The 19739-nt window shown below is 38.8% G+C and overlaps 1 non-coding gene across 1 annotated transcript; it reads right to left on the bottom strand.

Moving 5' to 3' along the window:
- Window positions 1-17755: 17755 nt before the first annotated feature.
- LOC129502993 (U6 spliceosomal RNA) lies at window positions 17756-17862 on the bottom strand. The gene has a single exon (XR_008663086.1). It is a non-coding gene; the product is annotated as a U6 spliceosomal RNA (small nuclear RNA).
- Window positions 17863-19739: the final 1877 nt, after the last annotated feature.

Here is a 19739-nt window from a genome sequence, read left to right on the forward strand (position 1 = left end):
ACATTCTGATGTATGCATTCCTCTTTTTTCTTTCTAAATATTAGTAGAATAACTTAGAAATGTTGGCATTAAAAAGTTTTCACAAAGGGTTGTCGATGAGCAATCAAAAGAGTACTAGCCTCTCGGGTTTTATCTTGTGGAAATTAAAAGAGCCTATTTCCTCTAAGAAACCATTTTTTGTCATTATTAGACAAGCCCGTTTTAACTCAGAAAAGTAGTCACTTCTTCCTAAGATGTAGCATAGTTGAGACTTCGGGCTAATGTTTCCCTCCCTCCCCGCAAAGAACTCCATTTACAGCCCAGTTTCCATTCCCCAATAGAAGAAAATGTACAAAGGCAGCCTCACTAGCAACTTTCTTTTTAAAATGCTGTTAAGTGATGTCTTTGAAATATTTGCCACTCTACAGTAAAGGAATCACGAGGTCACAGTTGCCTGGTTTCTATTGATTCTCCTAGTTAATAAAGAGTTAAACAGTGAAGTGTGGTCTTTTATTTTTATTTTTTTTTTAAAGGCATTTTGAAGGTGCTGGAGAGGGAAGGCCTGGTCCTAAGTGGTCATGTGGCTACCGCCATTCATCTTGGTAGTGACTATCTGTCAAAAGTGGCAAGAGTCCCTGTTAACAGCCCTGACCTGAGCAGTAATGAAGGGAGAGTGCACAGCAAAGTGTCCATTATCAGCAGGTCGGGAGCAGTAAATTGGAGCAGTTTGCTTCAATCTGGCTGCAAGTTGAAATGTAAGATGGGTGGGGATCAGCAAGAGGCAATTTTATCCTATGATCATTTTTGTCAGATCGCATCAGAGTGGCAACTTAGTTCGATGCATGATTTCAATTAACCAACTCTGGCCGTAATGCTTCCACTGCCGGGGGAAGCTCTTTTTCAAGCCTGGGTTCCTGGTTATCTCTTCTCTAGATCCACGTGAGCACACACAGGTGTGAGAAGCTGCGGTTTGAGTAAAAAGGAAGTGACACGTGCAGAGAGCAACGACTGCCCAAACCCTGGCATCTGTCCAGCCGGCGGCATGACGTCCTGGGTGGCTCTCGAGGCTACCTTGCCTCTCTGTAAATTTCTGCACTCCCAATTCTGTTTTAAACGACCTTCAACTTTGGATTTTAACTATGTCGAACTTACACGTCATTTACTCCCTGACAAAAGTATTAGCCTTTGGGAGGACGGCTTGAGGGAGGGTCAGGGCACCAAATTCTGTACTTGGGCTAAGTCACAAGAAGCTGCTCATAAGCACCAGAAAATGAGTGTGGAGCTGAAAACCAAAGCTTTAACTCTTGGATCCCTGAGAAATAATTACCCGATGACAAAAGGGAAGAGTTGTTTCACTGATGATACGAAACGTGACGCACACATTCGATTGCAAGGCCATCTCTGTTCCCAAGGAGCTTGAGAGGAAAACTCAGACATACACAGATGGCTATAATACAAGTAGGGAGTGCCATAAGAGGGGGAGAAAAAAAACCTATGGAAATTTAGAGAAAGATTGCTTTTGGGTGGGGGGAATCAGGGCAAACACGAAGGAGATAAACATTTAAACTAGGTCCTGGTGGATGGTAGGATGTTTCCAGGTGAACCTGTATTAGTTTTCTCTAGTTGCCTAATAACTTGCCATATATTTAGCTGCTTAGAACATCCCCGACTTACTAGCTCACAGTTTCTTTGGATCAGGAGCTTTGGATCAAGAGCAGGACTGTGGGGATCCCTGGGTGGCGCAGCGGTTTGGCGCCTGCCTTTAGCCCAGGGCGCAATCCTGGAGACCCAGGATCGAATCCCACATCGGGCTCCCGGTGCATGGAGCCTGCTTCTCCCTCTGCCTATGTCTCTGCCTCTCTCTCTCTCTCTCTCTCTCTCTCTCTCTCTCTCTCTCTATCATAAATAAATAAAAAATTTAAAAAAAAGAGCAGGACTGTGCCCTGCGACTTGGTTCCCTCATCAAAGCTCATGAGATGGTTGGCAAAATTGAGTTCCCTGCAATTGTAGGACTAATTCCTCATTCATTTAGTGGCTGCTAACTGCGGGTCATTCTCAGGTCTTAGAGGCCACTTGCTATTTCCTGCCATGTGGCTCTCTCTACAACATGAGTTTGTTCCTTCAAGATCAGCAAAACGGCAAGGGGGCCCAGGTGGCTCAGCTGGTTAAGCATCTGACTCTTGAATTCAGCTCAGGTCTTGATGTCAGGATGGTGAGTTTAAGCCCTGCTTTGGGCTCTGTGCTGGGCAAAGAGTCATTTTTTTCTTAAGATAATTAAGATAGGTCTTGCTGATTTTAAGAAGAGTCCAGGTCCTCTTAAGTACTTACCTGATGAGATCAGCCCTACCCAGATGATCTCCCTTTTGATTAATACAAAGTCATCTGATTGGGAGCCCAACCACAGGAGTGGCATCCCATCATACTCACAGGTTCTGTGAGGTGGGAGGGAATTACAGGAAGTGTATATACCAGAGATAAGAACTCTGGGGCCATCTGGTATTGCACTGTAAAAAGAGCCAATTTTTGAGAAAATAGGGTGGGGCAGGAAGCTGTAGGGATATTTGTGACTGGTGACCTGTCAGTTTCCTGGACCAAGTGAAAAAATAGAGATGCCTGGGTACTATTGGCCTAGTAAGAGATTTTAAGTTCAGTTCATGAATCATCTTAAATTTCAGAGTACAAACTCCCCAGAGGTGTTTTTTTTTTAAGATTTTATTTATTTATTCATGAGAGACAGAGAGGCAGAGACACAGGCAGACAGAGAAGCAGGCTGCATGCAAGGAGCCTGATGTGGGACTCGAACCTGGGAATCCAGGATCATGCCTTGAGCCAAAGGCAGACGCTCAACCGCTGAGCCACCCAGGCGTCCCGCCCCAGAGGTTTTTAATGATACAATCACCATCATAATTTTTAGGAAAAGGTTGTGTGCAGGATGGGTTGGGAGAGGAGGGACTGTTCATTCCATCTCTCTGTGTAAGGATGGAGTCTTAGAGGACGGGGTCTTCCTGCTGTTAACAGGCTGCCCTAGCACCAAGTGAGATGCGGAACTCATTACATATTTGTTGAACGAACAAATGTGAGCAAATGTAGTGATTGTCATAGTCTGAGTGAGCAACACTAAAGGATGAATGGGGGAGGCAGCTATGCAAACGAGAAAGAGGAGATGTATTGAAAAGATAGCACAAAAGTCTCGACAATAGATGTCACACACAGATGTGGAAAAGGAAGAAGAGAAATCAAAAGTGATGTCAAGGTTTAAAATGTGGGTTCCCAGGAAACTGGAAAATAATGAAAAAGTAATGCATTATTTAGCTTTGTGCAGAGAAAATTACCAGGCTTTTGGCTAAGTTTTTAACTTTGGGACAGATTTTTGATGCTCTATGAACAGACACTGCGTTCCTTAATGGTATATATTTCCCCAGTGGCCTATACTTAATTTTATTTGCCAGTTTTATTGAGATATAATTAACATACAGCACTGTATAAGCTTACGGTATATAAACAGCATCATGACGACTTACATATATTGTGGAATGATTGCCAATAGTAAATTAGCACTCATCATCTTATAAAGATTAGAAAACAAAAAGAAGGGTTTTCTGATGAGAACTCCTAGGATTTACTCTCTTGACAACCTTCAGATATACAATGTTCATTGTAGTCATCATGTTGTATGTTTACATCCCTAGTACTGATATATCTTAATAATTGGAAATTTATGCCTTTTACTACCTTCATCCACTTCCCTTGCCCCTGACTCCCTCACCCCTGCTCTGGTAACCACAGTCTGATCTCTTTTTCTGTGAGTTTAGATTTGTTTTTTTAAGGTTCCCCATATAAGTGAGATCATACAGTATTTATCTTTCTCTGACTTCTTCACTTAGCAAAATGCCTTCAAGGTCCAGAAATGTTGTCACAAATGACAGAATTTCCTTCTTTTTTAAGGCTGACTAATACTCCAGTGTGTGTGTGGGTGTGGGTGTGTGTGTGGGTGTGGGTGTGGGTGTATGTATATATATCACACCTACTTCTTCACCCACTCATCCATTGATGGATACTTATATTGTTTCTATGTCTTGGCTATGGTAAATAATGCTGAAGTGAACATGGGGTTGCAGATATCTCTTTGATTGAGTATTTGTGTTTCCTCTGGATGTATTCCCAGAAGTGGAATTGCTGGATCACATGGTAGTTCTATTTTTCATATTTTGAGGAATCTCCACACAGTTTTTTATAGTGGCTGTATGAACTCACAGTCCCATTAACAGTTCATGAGAGTTTCTTTTTCTCCACATTCTCTCCAGCCTTTCTTGTCTCTTATCTTTTTAATAATAGTCATTTTAATAAGTGTAAGGTGATATTTTATTGTGGTTTTAATTCACATTTCCCTAATGATTAGTGATGTTGAGCACCTTTTCATTTGCCTATTGGCCATGCACATATCTGCTTAAAAAATGTCTAGGGGGCACTTAGGTTGCTCAGTTGGTTGAGCATCCAACTCTTGATCTCAGCTCAGATCTTTTTTTTTTTAAAGGGATAATGAGAGTGTCCACTTCGAACACATTTTTTTTTAAAAAGATTTTATTTATTTATTCATGAGAAACACAGAAAGAGAGAGAGGCAGAGACACAGGCAGAGGGAGAAGCAGGCTCCATGCAGGGAGCCCGATGTGGGACTTGATCCCGGGTCTCCAGGACCAGGCACCGGGGCTGACAGTGGCGCTACACCGCCAAGCCACCCGGGCTGCCCCTCAGCTCAGATTTTGACCTCAGGGTCATGAGTTCAAGCTCTGTGTTGGGTTCCATGCTGGGCATGAAGCCTACTTTAAAAAAAAAAAAAAGAGGGGCACCTGGGTAGCTCAGTTGGTTAAGTGTCAAACTCTTGATTTTGGCTCAGGTCATGATTTCAAGGTTGTGAGATGAGAGCCCACGTCAGGTGCTGGTTGTGGAGCCTGCTCAAGATTCTCCCTCCCCCTCCCTCCCCCTCCCTCACATGCACACATGCATACGCTCAGGAAAAAAACATATATATAAAAAAATGTCTAGGGAAGCCTGGGTGGCTCAGCAGTTTAGTGCCGCCTTTGGCCCAGGTTGTGATCCTGGGGACCCAGGATCGGGTCCCACAAGGGGCTCCCTACGTGGAGCCTGCTTCTCCGTCTGTGTCTCTGCCTCTCTCTCTCTCTCTCTCTCTCTCACTCTGTGTCTCTCATGAATAAATAAATAAAGTCTTTTTTTTTTAATTAAGAAAGGTCTATTCAGGTCCCATTTTTTTATTTTTTATTTTTTTTCAGGTCCCATTTTTTAATCAGATTTTTTTTTTGGTATTGAGTTGTATGAGTTCTTTATGTATTTTGGATGTTAACCCCTTATCGTATATATGGTTTGCAAATGTTTTTTCCCATTCCCTGAGGTGTCCTTTCATTTGGTCAATCATTTCTTTTGCTGTGCACCAGCTTTTTAGTTTGATGTAGTCCCAGTAGTCCCATTTGTCTTTCGTTGCTTTGGCGTTAGGTGTCCTATCTAAAAAAACATCAACAAGAAGCTTTTTTGTCATCTTCTATGAGTTTTATTGTTTCAGCCTCATACATCAGTCTTTAATTCATTGCGAATTAATTTTTGTGAGTAGTGTAAGATGGGGTCTAGTTTCATTCTTTTACATGTGAATATCCAATTTTCCTAGCACCATTTATTAAAGAGAGGCTCTTTTCTCCATTGAATATTCTTGGCTCCTTTATCAAATGTTTTAAGTATAAAATATATAGTGTATGATAAATGTAGCTTATCAGTGATACATATATATTTAAAATTTATATGTGTCTGGGACAGAGGAAGAAGACCACATGAAGATAGAGACACAGACTGGATAGACACAGCCACCAGTCAAAGGACACCTGGTGCCTCCAGCAAATGGCAGAGGCAGCGAAGGATCTCTTAGAGCCCTCAGAGTGAGCAGTTCCCTGTGACAGTTGGCTTCAGACCTTGTAAAATTTATATATGTAAGCAATTTGGAAAAATTCATAAATGACACCAAGATTGTTGAAGAAATATAAGATAGATAGCCCTCATCAGAAAATTTTAAAGTAATTGATCCATTTAGCATTAAACCTTATAGTAGAAGGTAATGTAAATGCTGTCCCACTCAACTTTTTAGCCTGTGAGTGTTATCACAACACCCTCAGTGCATGATCATTCTATCCTTGCTTGGACAATTCCAGAGACTGAGAGTCCACCAGATTTTTAGATAGCCTGTTCAAGTTAATTGTTAGTAAACCTTTTACCTTGTATGAAAATATGCCTTTTTCGTGACTTAAATCCACTGCTCATAGCCTGGTTGTTGGAGCAGTGCCCAAGAAATATAAAGTTCCTCCAAATGACAGCGTTTCAGACCAAGGAAAGTTGTGGGGTTTTGTTTTTGTTTGTTTGTTTGTTTGTTTGTTTGTTTGTTTGTTTTTTGTGGGGAATGCATTCCTGAGGACCTTCCATATTCAAAATTCATGAAAACTGAGACTGATAAAGGATAGTGATGATTATTCTTTACTGGCTAAAACAGTGCTTCCATGTAGCAATAAGGAAAGGACAGTTCACTAGCCTTCTAGCTTTGAACTTAAACAATTTTGATTAATTTTTAATTATGGAGAGCTATTTCACTTAAAAAGAAAAGAACCATATTTGAAGAAAATCGTCATATCTCCAAAGCTTCTCTTCCCAAGCATATGGGAACAATTAGAGGTATCCTAGCAGTCTACCAAAGGAGTCCACGACACCTCCCTCTCTAGAGATTGATAGGAACAAGAAAATGACCTCTCCTGGGGTACATGGGTGGCTCAGTTGGTTAAGCGTCTGCCTTTGGCTCAGGTTATGATCTCAGGGTCCTGGCATCAAGCCTCATGTCAGGCTCCCTGATCAGTGCAAAGTCTGCTTCTCCCTCTCCCCCAACTCTCCCCAACTCATACTCTCTCGGTATCTCTCAAATAAATAAACTTTTTTTTTTTAAGAACTCTCTTGAATGATTGAAGGATTTGCATATACTGATGTTGAGAAGTGGACCAGGTGACACACAGGTCTTTTAGCACTGATGGCATTCTGATTTTGCTTCTCAAGCCCAGGTTTCTTAAATGTACCATTGTGACAACACTTCGCTATGTCTGATGATATAAGACATAGCTGACAAAATATAAATTTAAAATAGACTTGGGCAAATGTGAGTACCATTGCATGTTGCAATATATTTATGTGTCTATAAAATATGTGATATCAAATATCCCAAAGCCATTCATTTGCTTTGTTTAAGCCTTCAATTTTGCATGAGGGCCAACCACCGTTTTCTTAATTTCTCTTTCTGCTGCTTGGTTATTCATATATAGCAGTGCAATGGATTTCTGTGTATTGATTTTATATCCTACTATCTTACTGAATTCATTTATCAGTTCTAGTAGTTTTTTGGTGGCATCTTTTGAGTTTTCTATTTATAGTGCCATATCATCTGCAAATAGTGAAAGTTTGACATCTTCCTTACCAATTGGGATGCCTTTAATTTTTGTTGTTTTTGTTGTCCGATTGCTGTGGCTAGGATTCCAGTACTATGTTGAATAAAAAATACTGAGAGTGGGCATCCTTGTCCACTGACCTTAGGGGAAAAATCCTTGTTTTTTCCATTGAGGATGTTGTTTACTGTGGATTTTTCACATAAGGCCTTAATTATGTTGATGTATATTCCCAGTAGACCTACTTTATAGAGGGTTTTTATCATGAATGGATGTTGTATTTTGTTAAATGCTCTTTCTGCATCTGTTGAAATGATCATATGGTTTTTATCCTTTCTCTTACTGATGCGATACATCACATTGATTGATTTGCGAATATTGAACCATCCCTGCATCCCAGTATAAATCCCACTTGATCATGGTGAATGATTTTGTTAATGTATTAATGGATTTGATTTACTACTATTTTGTTGAGGATTTTTCATTTTCATCAGAGATCTCAGCCTGTAGTTTGCTTTTTTTTTTTTTTTTTGTGATGGCTTTATCTGGTTTTGGTATCAGGGTTATGTTGTCCTCATAGAATGAATTCAGAAGTTTTCCTTCCTTTCCCATTTTTTGGGAAAGTTTGAGAAGAATGGGTATTAGCTCCTCCTTAAATTTGGTAGAATTTGTCTGTGAAGCTCTCTGGTCCTGGACTTTTGTTTGTTGGAAATTTTTTGATTACTGATTCAATTTCATTGCTGGTAATTGGTCTATTCAAATGTTTTATTTCTTCCCACCTCAGTTTTGATAAGTTATATGTTTCTAGGAATTTAATCATTTATTCTAGGTTGTCCAATTTGTTGGCATATAATGTTTCATAATATGCTCTTATTGTTTGTATTTCCGTGTTGCCTGTTGTTATTTCTCCTCTTCGATTTTTTTTAAGATTTTATTTATTCATGAGGACATACAGAGAGACAGAGACATAGGCAGAGGGAGAAGCGGGATCCCTGCAGGGAGCTCGATGTGGGACTTGATCCCAGGACCTGGGATCATGCCCTGAGCCATAGGCAGACGCTCAACCACTGAGCCACCCAGGTGTCCCTCCTCTTTGATTTCTGATTTTGTTTGAATCATCTCCCTCTATACCTCCTTCCTCTCTCCCCCATCCCCCTCTCTTTTTATGAGTCTGGCTATGGGTTTATCAATTTCATTTTATTTTTTTCAAACAACTAGCTCCTGTTTTCACTTGATCTGTTATATTGTCTTTTTAGTTTCTATATCATTTATTTCTGCTCTAATATTTATTATTTCCTTCCTCCTGCTGCTCTTGGATTTGGTTTGTTCTTCTTTTTCTAGTTCCTTTACGTATAAAGTTAGGTTGTTAATTTCAGAGTTTTCTTGCTTCTTGAGGTAGGCCTGTATTGCCACAAACTTCTCTCCTTGAACTGCATTTTTGCTGCATCCCAAAGATTTTGGACCATTGCATTTTCATTTTTGTTTCTCTCCATGTAATTTTTTTAAAGATTTTATTTATTTATTCATGAGAGACAGAGAGGCAGAGACATAGACAGAGGGAGGAACAGGCTCCATGCAGGGAGCCTGATGCAGGACTCAATCTGGGGACCCCGGGATCATAACCTGAGCCAAAGGCAGATGCTCAAAACTAAGCCACCCAGGAACCCCTACCATTACTTTAAATTCTCTATTAGACATATTCTATTTGTTTCACTTCAATATCTTGTGGTGATTTTGTCCTGTTCTTTCATTTAGGACATATTCCTCTGTCTCCTCATTTTGTCTAATTCTGCAGCTGTTTCAGTGTGTCAGAAAAGTCAGGTATTCTGCTCTTGAATGTAAGGGACTTATGAAGAAGTCTGTAATGCCCTGCATTGTATCCTGGCCACTTTCTCCTTTAGCCCAGTCATCTGCAGAGGCTCTCTTTGCCTGTTGTTGGCAATGTTTGGGCCTCAGCCAGAGTGGGGTGCACATTTGTAACAAGGTATACCTCATGCCTCTGCACAGCTCACCACCACTGCTACTACTGCTTCGGGGACCAAAACCCTGCAAAGCACTCAGGTTGGAAGATGTGATGTCAGCAAGCTTTGCACTGATTTTCTGGGGGAGGTGACCTGCAGGGCCACAACTGAGGCAAATGGGACTGGGAAGAGCAGTCCTGCCAAAGCATGGGGGCGGGGCTTGGGGTAAGCAGGTCAGGTAGTGAACTCCCTCCCTCACCTGACTGGTTTCCACAAGTGGCCCTATTTGTGCTAGGGAGTGGTGGAGAGATGGCTCATGACAGCTCCTTTGTTCCTAGTGAAGTCCCTCAGTGATCCCTGCCTCTGTGGGACAGTCTCCAAAATCAGTAAAGTACTCTCCCTCCCCTATGCCCCAGGCCAGTCTCAAACTGCTGCTTCTCTGCTTCATCTCCACTGGCTGTTTGTCTTGGTATCTCTTTAAGGGTGGGGACTCAGTTTCCTATGTCCCCGAGGCTCTCCCAGAGCCAATCCTGCTGATTTTTAAAGTTCCAGGCTTTCAGTCCCACTGGTTTTAAGAACTCATGAAAGTGCCCCTCTTGCTTTCAAAGCCAAACATTGTGGGGATTCATCATGTCCCATGGGGCTCCCCAGTGTGATAGTCCTTTTCTCTCCCCTCTCCATGTCTCTGGCTCCCCCAGACCTCACAGATGGCCAGAGTCTGTTTCACCCCCACTGTCTCCACCTTCCCTCCCTCTTCAGTATGGCCTCTCTGTACCTTCTGTTGTGGAGTTGGTCCCGCCAGTCTTCTGGTTGTTTTCTAGGTTATTCACATGGGTGGGGATGTTACCTAGTTGTATTTGGAGGAGAGGTGAGCTTAGGATCCTCTTATTCTGCTGTCTTCCCAGACTCCTCTGTATCTGATAAAACTTTTAAGATCACCTAAAACTCAAACCCCATCATTTAAATTTTTTTTTTCAAACAAGTAGCAAGGCCACTGATGCTCAAAAGGGCACTTTTACCCTCTGAAAAGTTTCTTCTGTTTTTCTATACACTGAAAATCCTCAGCCATGGACAGGTTTGTGTACAGACAATAAATTGATTTGTCCGCAAAATTAGGAGGCAGTAACTGGGCTGAGAGAGAAGGGAAATGTTTCTTTATGTCTGAATCCCTCTTGTAGAAAGACAGGAAAAAAAGGCCTTGAAATTGTTCCTCTAATACGAAAGCTATCTATGTCAAAATATATTATTGAAATGATTAGTATTTAAATTTCTCAGTCCCAAGGCATGTACAGAAAGAGAGTAAAGGGTCAAGAAGAAATGTACTCAAGACCTCCTGGTAGCTGAAGTTTCCTTGACTCTCAACAGTTGCTCCTCCAATAGAAGGTTAAATACTAGGTTCATATCTTCAGTCTTCACAAATAATTAGTGAGCTGTGAAAAAAAGTGATGAAGAACTCCTACCTGCCTCCTTAGTTAACCCTGACATGAATCCTAGCTGTATTACCTAATCAAGCACAAAGCTGAGGAAATACTGTGTTTATATTGGCCTCAGGTATAACGACTTAGAGGTCATCAAATGTCGACATTATGGTAAGAGATGAATATTTTGCATAAAAATTGGAGTTTTTAAGATGTGAGGAAACAACTTTTAAAATGCTCCATCAGGGGCAGCCCAGGTGGCTCAGCGGTTTAGCGCCTCCTTCAGTCCAGGGTGCAATCCTGGAGACCTGGGATCAAGTCCCACGTCTGGCTCCCTGGTGCAGCCCGCTTCTCCCTCTGCCTGTCTCCGCCTCTCTCTCTCCTCTCTGTGTTTTTCATAAATAAATAAATAAAATGTTTAAAAAAAATAAAATGCTCTATCAAGGGCAGAAAACACAGAGGAAAAACACAGATTTTACTTCATGGAATTTCTAAACTATTTGTGGTGAATAGTTAGAAGGCCAAAGAGTTGAGTTATAAGTATTATCTTAATTGTAGAGAGAAGAAACAGATCGGCACACTGTAGAAAAATGGGCAAAGGGCATACACAGAGAAGTTACAAAAAAATACAAGTGACTAATAAGAAAGATAGAAGTTATATTTAATAATTAAGTAAGTGAAAGTTGAAATAGGGCTATTTGTCATACATCAAACTGGAAAAGAAAATGTATTCTTACTCATTGTTGTAGAAGTATAAAAATGGAGATATAAATTTATATATTTTTCTTTCTATATATATGTATTTGGAAATATATAGAGTAAAATTTAAGATATGTATACCTTTTGGCCCAGCAAGAAAGCAATGAAAAATGAAACCAAAAGTATAGCTATAAGAATATTCTTAGAAGATTTATGTAAGTAATACACAAATTTGTTTAAAAATCCAAACGATAGTGGAATGGTTTAAGTGTGGCACATTAAAATTTATTATATTCTGCAGTCATTTAAAATGATATTGTAGAAACATATCATTCACATAGTTAAAAACTATAAGTCAGGTAAAATGAATGATATCCTCATATAGTAACACAGATACCAAAAACAACATTAATGGGGCACCTGTGTGGCTCAGTAATTTAAGTGTCCTGCTCTTAATTTCTGCTCAGGTCATGATCCCACGTCATGAGATAGAGCCCCATGTCAGGCTCTAGCACTGGCCACGGAACCTACTTAAGATTCTCTCTCTCTCCCTCTGTCCCTCCCTGCTCTCTAAAAACAAAACAAAACAAAAACCAAAAAAAAAAAAAAAAGATTAACAAGAAAGCAAGAGGTATAAAAAGGTACATAAACCCAGAATCAACTGTGTACATTTAAAAAATACACAAAGCTACACTATATATTTTATGGACATATACTTATATGGTAAAAGAAAATATGAATGAAAATCTACATTTTAAGGAAGTAAAGGAGGTTAAAAATATCAGGGAAAGTTAAATAAGTGCCTTCAGCCATATCTGTAACCTGTCATTCTAAAGCAATCTATAAAGTTAATATAACAAAATACCAACATGTGTTAAACCTGGATAATACGTACTTTTCTACTGACAATATTATTCCATGTTTAAATATATTAGCAACATAATAAAAGTTATAAGAAAAAAATAGATGTCTAACATGGAAAAATATTTCAAAGATATTATTTATCCACTCAATAAGCAAGGTATAAAATATTTGCAACATGCAATGCCATTAAAAAATTTTTATATTTGCATTTGCACACAAGCAAAGCCTATATCCATAGTTTTCAAAGTGAAAAATGGTTAACCATAGTGATGAATGGCTGAAAGATCATGTTAACTTTTTTCTTAAGCTGTATTTTCTGATCTTTATACAATGAGCTTGTAATAGAAATATTTTTATTTTGGTTTCAATCTTCATTTTATATCAGCATTTATGCTTATTGTTTTTAATCTGAAATGAAATTTACATTCTTGGCATCTGTTAGAAACTGAGAATGCTCCTATGCTATCCTTCATGAATTACAAAATGAATAGGCCTCAGCCAGGGACAAAACTTCGTGTCTGTGAACTTCTTGTTGCTTGGCAACGTTTATTTACATGTATCAACCTAACTTTCAGTGATCATTTTTTTTAAGTTTTATTTAAGTTTCAGTTAGTAATATACAGTGTAGTATTAGTCTCAGGTGTACAACATAGCGATCCAATAATTCCATACAATACCCAGTGCTCATCACAAGTGTCCTCCTTAATCTGCATCACCTATTTAACCCATGCCCCACCTACCTCCCCTCTGGTAACCATCAGTTCTTTTTTTTTTTTTTAAGATTTTATTTATTTATTCATGAGAGACACACAGAGAGAGGCAGAGACACAGGCAGAGGGAGAAGCAGACTCCCTGAAGGGAGCCCGATGTGGGACTCGATCCCAGGACCCCAGGATCACAACCTAAACCAAAGGCATGCTCTCTCAATCACTGAGCCACCCAGGTTTGGTGGCAAGGTAGGGGCTGAAGTTCTATCAGTGCTAGCTAATAAGTTACTAAAAGGTGAAGAAGTATTATCACTTTGGATGGGAAACACTGAGAGGGGGTGGAAAATACAAGGGAAACCTGGAAGGAGCTTCAAAGTCAGGTGGATGTTTCTCATCTGACCAAAATGAGAATATGTTCCAGTGCCGTCGGAGAGTCCCTTAGTGAGAGAGATTAAAAATAGCAGTTGTGGGGGTGAGGGCAAATGAGATTCTGACAGAACCAGGAATCAGACTCTGAGAGAATGAGAAGGGGAGAAGGAAGACCAGAACACATCTGAACTCAATGGTCTTTGAAAGCGGGGAAGAGGAGAGAGGCTAGAAACAGAGGCCTCTTTTTTCATGGCAATGGAAAGGTACGGGAGTTCCCTTTTGGTGATTTCAGTTTTTGAAAAAGACGTAACACACTCTGCCCCTTACATTAACCACATACATAGGTTGAGGACATATTGCCCCCTTCACACACACACACACACACACACACACACACGCAGTCACACTCATGGCACAGGCACACATATAATCAACATACTCAAGAAGAAGAGGGGAGAGGCACCTGGCTGGTTCAGCGGTTGAGCATCTGCCTTGGGCTCAGGGCACGATCCTAGGGTCCTGGGATCGAGTCCCACATCAGCCTCCATGCAGGGAGCCTGCTTCTCCCTCTGCCTATGTCTCTGCCTCTCTCTCTCTGTGTCTCACCTGAGTAAGTAAATAAAATTTTAAAAAAGAAGAAGATGGGGGAAATGACTAGTTTATTTTGTGAGGAACCAAAATAACAACAGCAAGGGAAATAACTATGACTATGTTGGGACAGAATTCCATTCCTTACAGCTCATACTAAAGACTCAATTAAAATACAGTTTTTGTCCCAAATTAATTGCAAACAAGTCTTTAAAAGTCAACCAAAGGAATCAGGTTGATTATTTACCTCCTGTCCTGAGATATGACTAGAAGAAGATGAGCTGTATAGCTAATGTGGAAAGTAAAACTTTTCTGGGTTTTTTTTTTTTTTTGCATTCTTTGAAATGATGTGCAAATCAGAACCAACCTGAATTAAGCAGGCGATGCATAGCACTTGAATACAATGATTAATGGTACCTACACAGTAATTTATGGGAAAATGCTATTGAGCTCAGATATTATCCTGACCATTTTTACCACACACTATAGTTCAATATGTATGTAAGATATCACCTTTTTAAAAACAAATTTACATTATCTATTTTTTTCCACATTATCAATCTTAGTAGATAGACTTTTTTGACCATTTCTGGTACAAAGCAGTAAGCCTCATGTTGGTTGTGCCTGTACGATAACGTTTCTTTACAGTATCATGATGTTTTATGGGATCCTAGTGGAAAGGAGAAAAAGGATTAAAAGTGTTAAAATTAAGAAATTCATACACTATTAGTATAGGATCATCATTCTTATTTTTAGTCTGCCCAATTCAAAACCCCAAGACGGTATAAATGTATGTGTGTATGTGTTTTGCATTTTAAAAAATCTCAGTGGAAGTAGAGAATTAAAAATAACTGCAAGTACTTTATGCACTGTTGCCTGTATCTGTACTGATTTTTAAAAACCCTTACTAGTGTTTCATATTTGCTTTATGCCCTTTAAAGGACTCAGATTCATAATATACAAAGAAGTTTATGTGATATATAGAGCAGAGCCATAAACCATATTTTATGCATAACAGTGATTAAATGCACGCTTGATATATTTCACGAAGATGGAAACCATGTCGAAAGGCTTACATTTTGATAACTTTCCTTTTGGGGGGCATTTCTAAATTATTTAAGTTGAAGAATAAAATGACTTGTTTGTGAATTTACATGCTCTTTTTAATCATCTTTAGGTAATGCTGATATGGCAAAGACGCTAAATTACAGGCAGCAGTGGGAATCTACTTTGTAAAAGGCACAGAATCATTTTGTATATGAGTCCATGAGGAATATTCTGTTCAAGGAGAGGAGACATAAGAAAATTACCTAACTCATGAACCACACATTAAGAGCGTAGTCAGCTGTTGTAAATGCGTATCCAACAACAAACCATTATGTATCTTTGGCTTAATTATATGCGCTTATTACACACCTGTACTGGAGAGTGGAGGCTGCTATTTGCATTACTTGTGGTTTTCTCTATCAAAACAACATTAGCATTAGGAAGCTTATCAAGGTTACGTATGAGTTCTCTGGCTTGAGTTTGTAGTCCTTTTATTTTGTTCACAACCCAAAGAAGATTAGGAGAACAAATTAGGAAATATTTTAATCATCTTAGCAAAGAATCTCTAAATTTAGAAATGTAGTGAATTTATAGACACGGACAGACATCAGCAAAATTACTAAGCTTTTGTAAATCAACCTGACATTTAGGAAGAGAGTAAAAAAGTTATATAAATTCAGCATTTAATTTTTTCCCTAGAGTTCCATCTTAAAGGGTATTAATTATTATTATGATCATGTTAGTGTTATTTACTAGTACTTCAAAATAGGGGAAAATGTTAAACTACCCGAATAATTTATGATTTACAGTTTTTACAAGTCACATTAGATAAACAATCTAGGCAAAATTGTTCTGTATGTTTAAGAGCATCTCCTAACCAAATGGCAGTATTAAAACATTTATTGTGTAGAAAGTACGTTTTAAAAGTAGAGATATATATGTATCAAAAACAGCCTCAAAAGATCATAAGTGGCTCTAAAAAAGACGAATTTTATGGAGCAATTCATTTATATACATCATCAAAACTTGTTACTTTCACAAATCAGATTCTCCTACCGACTCTGATGTATGCTTATTTTAAAGGCATCAAAGTCATTAACCTGTCCTTGAATTTCACCACTGTTGATGCTTGAATTAATCTTTCCATGTCTTTCCTTTACTCCTGTCTTCCTTCCTTTCTAAAGGGGAAAAAAGTAAGATTCCACTAAAGAAGATAACACATGTCCTAATGAACATAATCGTATATTGTAATGAAAATAAAACCACTTTGGAGAAATAAACAACAAATGGTGCTGAATGCCCAGAGAAAATTAAAATTCTATTTGACATTCCCATGGGGTCTAATACCAATCCCACAGCTGAAGTTGGATAGTTTCCTGAGAAGACAACAGCTTAGTAAAATAAGGGGTTTGGGTCCATGAAAAATATGATGATGATAATAGCAAAAGAAGAAATACTAAATAATGTTATTGATCTATAGTAGACATGAGAAAGGAGCAGATGGTGATTTGGAAAAAAAAAATAGGTAGTCATTTTAGTAGATTCCTCTTAATATGAAACATGAATTGTATTCCTTACAAGCACAAAAAATCTGCAAACAAATCTTTAGAAATACCAACAGATTTTTAGAAATATAAATAATCCTCTGGTAATTTTCTTTTCTTAGAATAAAACGTAGGGTTAAATCTAAAGATAAGCAAATTTTTTCCAGCTCTTACATCATATTTCAAAGGTTCTGTGGCTCTTTCATTCACAAGAACAGACACTTAAATGAATACAGCCACTTTTTGTATTATACTGTAAGTTATAAACTAATTTGGCCTCATTTTATTAATATCTAAAGATTATTTTTTGACTCATTTTATTGAAAAATACTTATTTTTGCTCAACAATTATCGCAACATTTTTTTTAGGGATTGCTTTCAGAATGAAAACCATCTGACGTGACGTGACTAAAACAATGAAGTAATTTTTTGGAATTTAGATTACCTCCACGATGTCTATTACGTATTTTGCAACTCAGCAAATTATTTCATTTCTCTCTCCCTAGTATGGAAATTTAATCTAGGTATTTATTTCATTTTCAGTAACCTATTTGAAGAAAGACTACCCTTCAGTATACAGTATTACATTATGCATTCACAACTGATACTATAAATTATGCAATCTAACAAAAAATTATTAATGGTATATGGGGGGGTGATCGTGAAACCTCAACGGCTAGCAATAGAAAGCAATTTTCCCTGTTGCCCATCAGAAAGGAGAAGGAGCCCAGAGAGTGTGTTTAAACAGCTCCGTGGCATTTATTCTTTCGCACATGTCACTGTATATAAAGACAAACAACAGTAAGGCCCCCAAACAAACTGGAAATCTAAAGCATAAAGCATAGTCCATTGTTATTCATTTATTTACTTACTTATTATTTTTTCTTTCTTTTTTTTTTTGCTTTTTTTTTTTTGCTTTTACTCTTTTCTCATTGGAAATATACATATATTTTTTATTGGAGTTCAATTTGCCAACATACAGCATAACACCCAGTGCTCATCCCATCAAGTGCCCCCCTCAGTGCCTGTCACCCAGTCACCCCCACCCCCCGCCCACTTTTTCTTTTTTTAAAAAATTTTACCTAAAGTCCAGTTAAAAAATATGCAACGCTTCATAAATATGCTTGTCATCCTTGCATGGGACCCATGCTGATTTCCTCTGTATCAGTCCAATTTTAGTATATGTGCTGCCGAAGCGATCACAGGCCAGCTTTAAACATTGGCAAATAGATACTTCTAAACTACACCTTGGCACTTCAATACTTCTGTACTGAGGTCCATTTTAACATGCAATTTGTGACAGCAGAATAATGGGAATGGTCAGTTTACTGTGTTATACTGATGACAGAATTTGCCAGCGATTTTCCTCCGCTATTGTTACTGGTGCTCTCCACAAATGGAGAATCTTATAATTACAAAAACTGCCGAATGTAGGTTCTCAAGACATTTCAGCCTATTTAATATCACCTGATTTAGAGAAGAGATCCTGTGAGCCTGGGGGTGAATCCTTGTGCAGTCCTGTGTTGCTGAAAAAGGAATGTCCCACTGTACCCAGGAGTAGAGCACATGGGCACCCTGGCCAGGATTGTTCAGAGGCCTCCAAGGTCAACCCAACAGTCCCAGATGAGGGTGGGAATCGTGAACTTGTGGAGCTCCACCCATCTCTATAGCTGAGAGGTTTATTTTCCCCAGTAGCACTTTTCAGAACTAGGAGGTGAGGTGCAAAGAGCTGATGATGTTTTTTGTAGATATGGTTCAACAGAATGAGGTCCGCTGCAGTGGACAGGGGGTCTGGACTGGGTAGAAAAAGTGGGGAGTGTGTGATAGATCATAGGATCAAGGCTAGAGCAGCAAAGCCATTAAGGAGATCCACTGGGATAACACAGTCCTCCCTCCTCTTGTCTCATGCCCCCTCATGATGATAGCTGTCATCATACAGCATTTCATCTCAAACAGTGTCAGTCTGGGGCCAAATGTGGTTCAATTTGCAGAACTCTGTTTTGCAGAAAGTTTTTTTAATTTCTAAAAACATTTTATATAAACAATTCAGGGAAATTAGTTATATAGAGGGAATTCAGTATGGATTAGGACAAATCTTGTTATAATTTCTTGGATGTATGCTCCCAGAAACTATACTAAATCTCAAAGTCTCAAAAAAATCAGACTTTATATTAAAACATCCCACCCAGGATGCCTGGGTGGCTCAGTGGTTGAGCGTCTGCTTTTCGCTCAGGGCATGATCCTAGAGTCCTGGGTTCGAGTCCCACATCAGGCTTTCTGCATGGAGCTTGCTTCTCCCTCTGCCTATGTCTCTGCCTGTCTCTCTCTCTCTCTCTCTCTCTCTCTCTCTCTCTCTCCCTCTCTCTCTCTGTGTGTGTGTCTCTCATGATTAAATAAATAAAATCTTTAAAAATAATAATAAAACATCCCACCCAAAAAGATGAGCCTTTTCATAACCTATTTTTCAAATAGACCCCATTCCAATTCTATTAAAAGTATAGAATAACTCATTTATTTTACTTTATTTCCATTTCTAGTATTTCATAATGCTAAGAATGAAATTTCACTCACTACAGGTTATTCTTATCTGCATTTTTCATCCTTAAATTAATACATTGATTCGTCCTTAAGTTAATACACGAAGATAATATTCTTAGAACTTATGAATCTGTTCTCTGCCCTTTTCCAGATTTTATTTGATGTTGGCCTATGGTCTTGCCACAGTTTGCCACAGGAAAGGATTTCTTTTGCTTCCTTCTGAGTATTCAATATCTTTGGTACCCAGTGAGGAATTGCCGGTATAATCCTTGTATCATTAATGAAAATAAGACTGCTTTGCAGTTTTAATTTTCCCATATGTTGTTGGTAATGAGTGAAATAAATCATTACACACTGCATTACATAATCAGTGTAATGGGTTGAATTGTGTCCCCCAAAAAAATATGTTCAAGTCCTAATCCCAGGTATCTGTGAATGTGACCTTATTTATAAAAAGGGTCTTTAGAGATGTAATCCACTTAAGATAATGTCCTCCTGGATTAGGGTAGGCCCTGAAGCCAATGACTGGTGGTGTTTTTGTT

The sequence above is a fragment of the Nyctereutes procyonoides genome, unplaced genomic scaffold, assembly GCF_905146905.1.
Source record: "Nyctereutes procyonoides isolate TBG_1078 unplaced genomic scaffold, NYPRO_anot_genome, whole genome shotgun sequence".
Taxonomy (NCBI): Eukaryota; Metazoa; Chordata; class Mammalia; order Carnivora; family Canidae; genus Nyctereutes; species Nyctereutes procyonoides.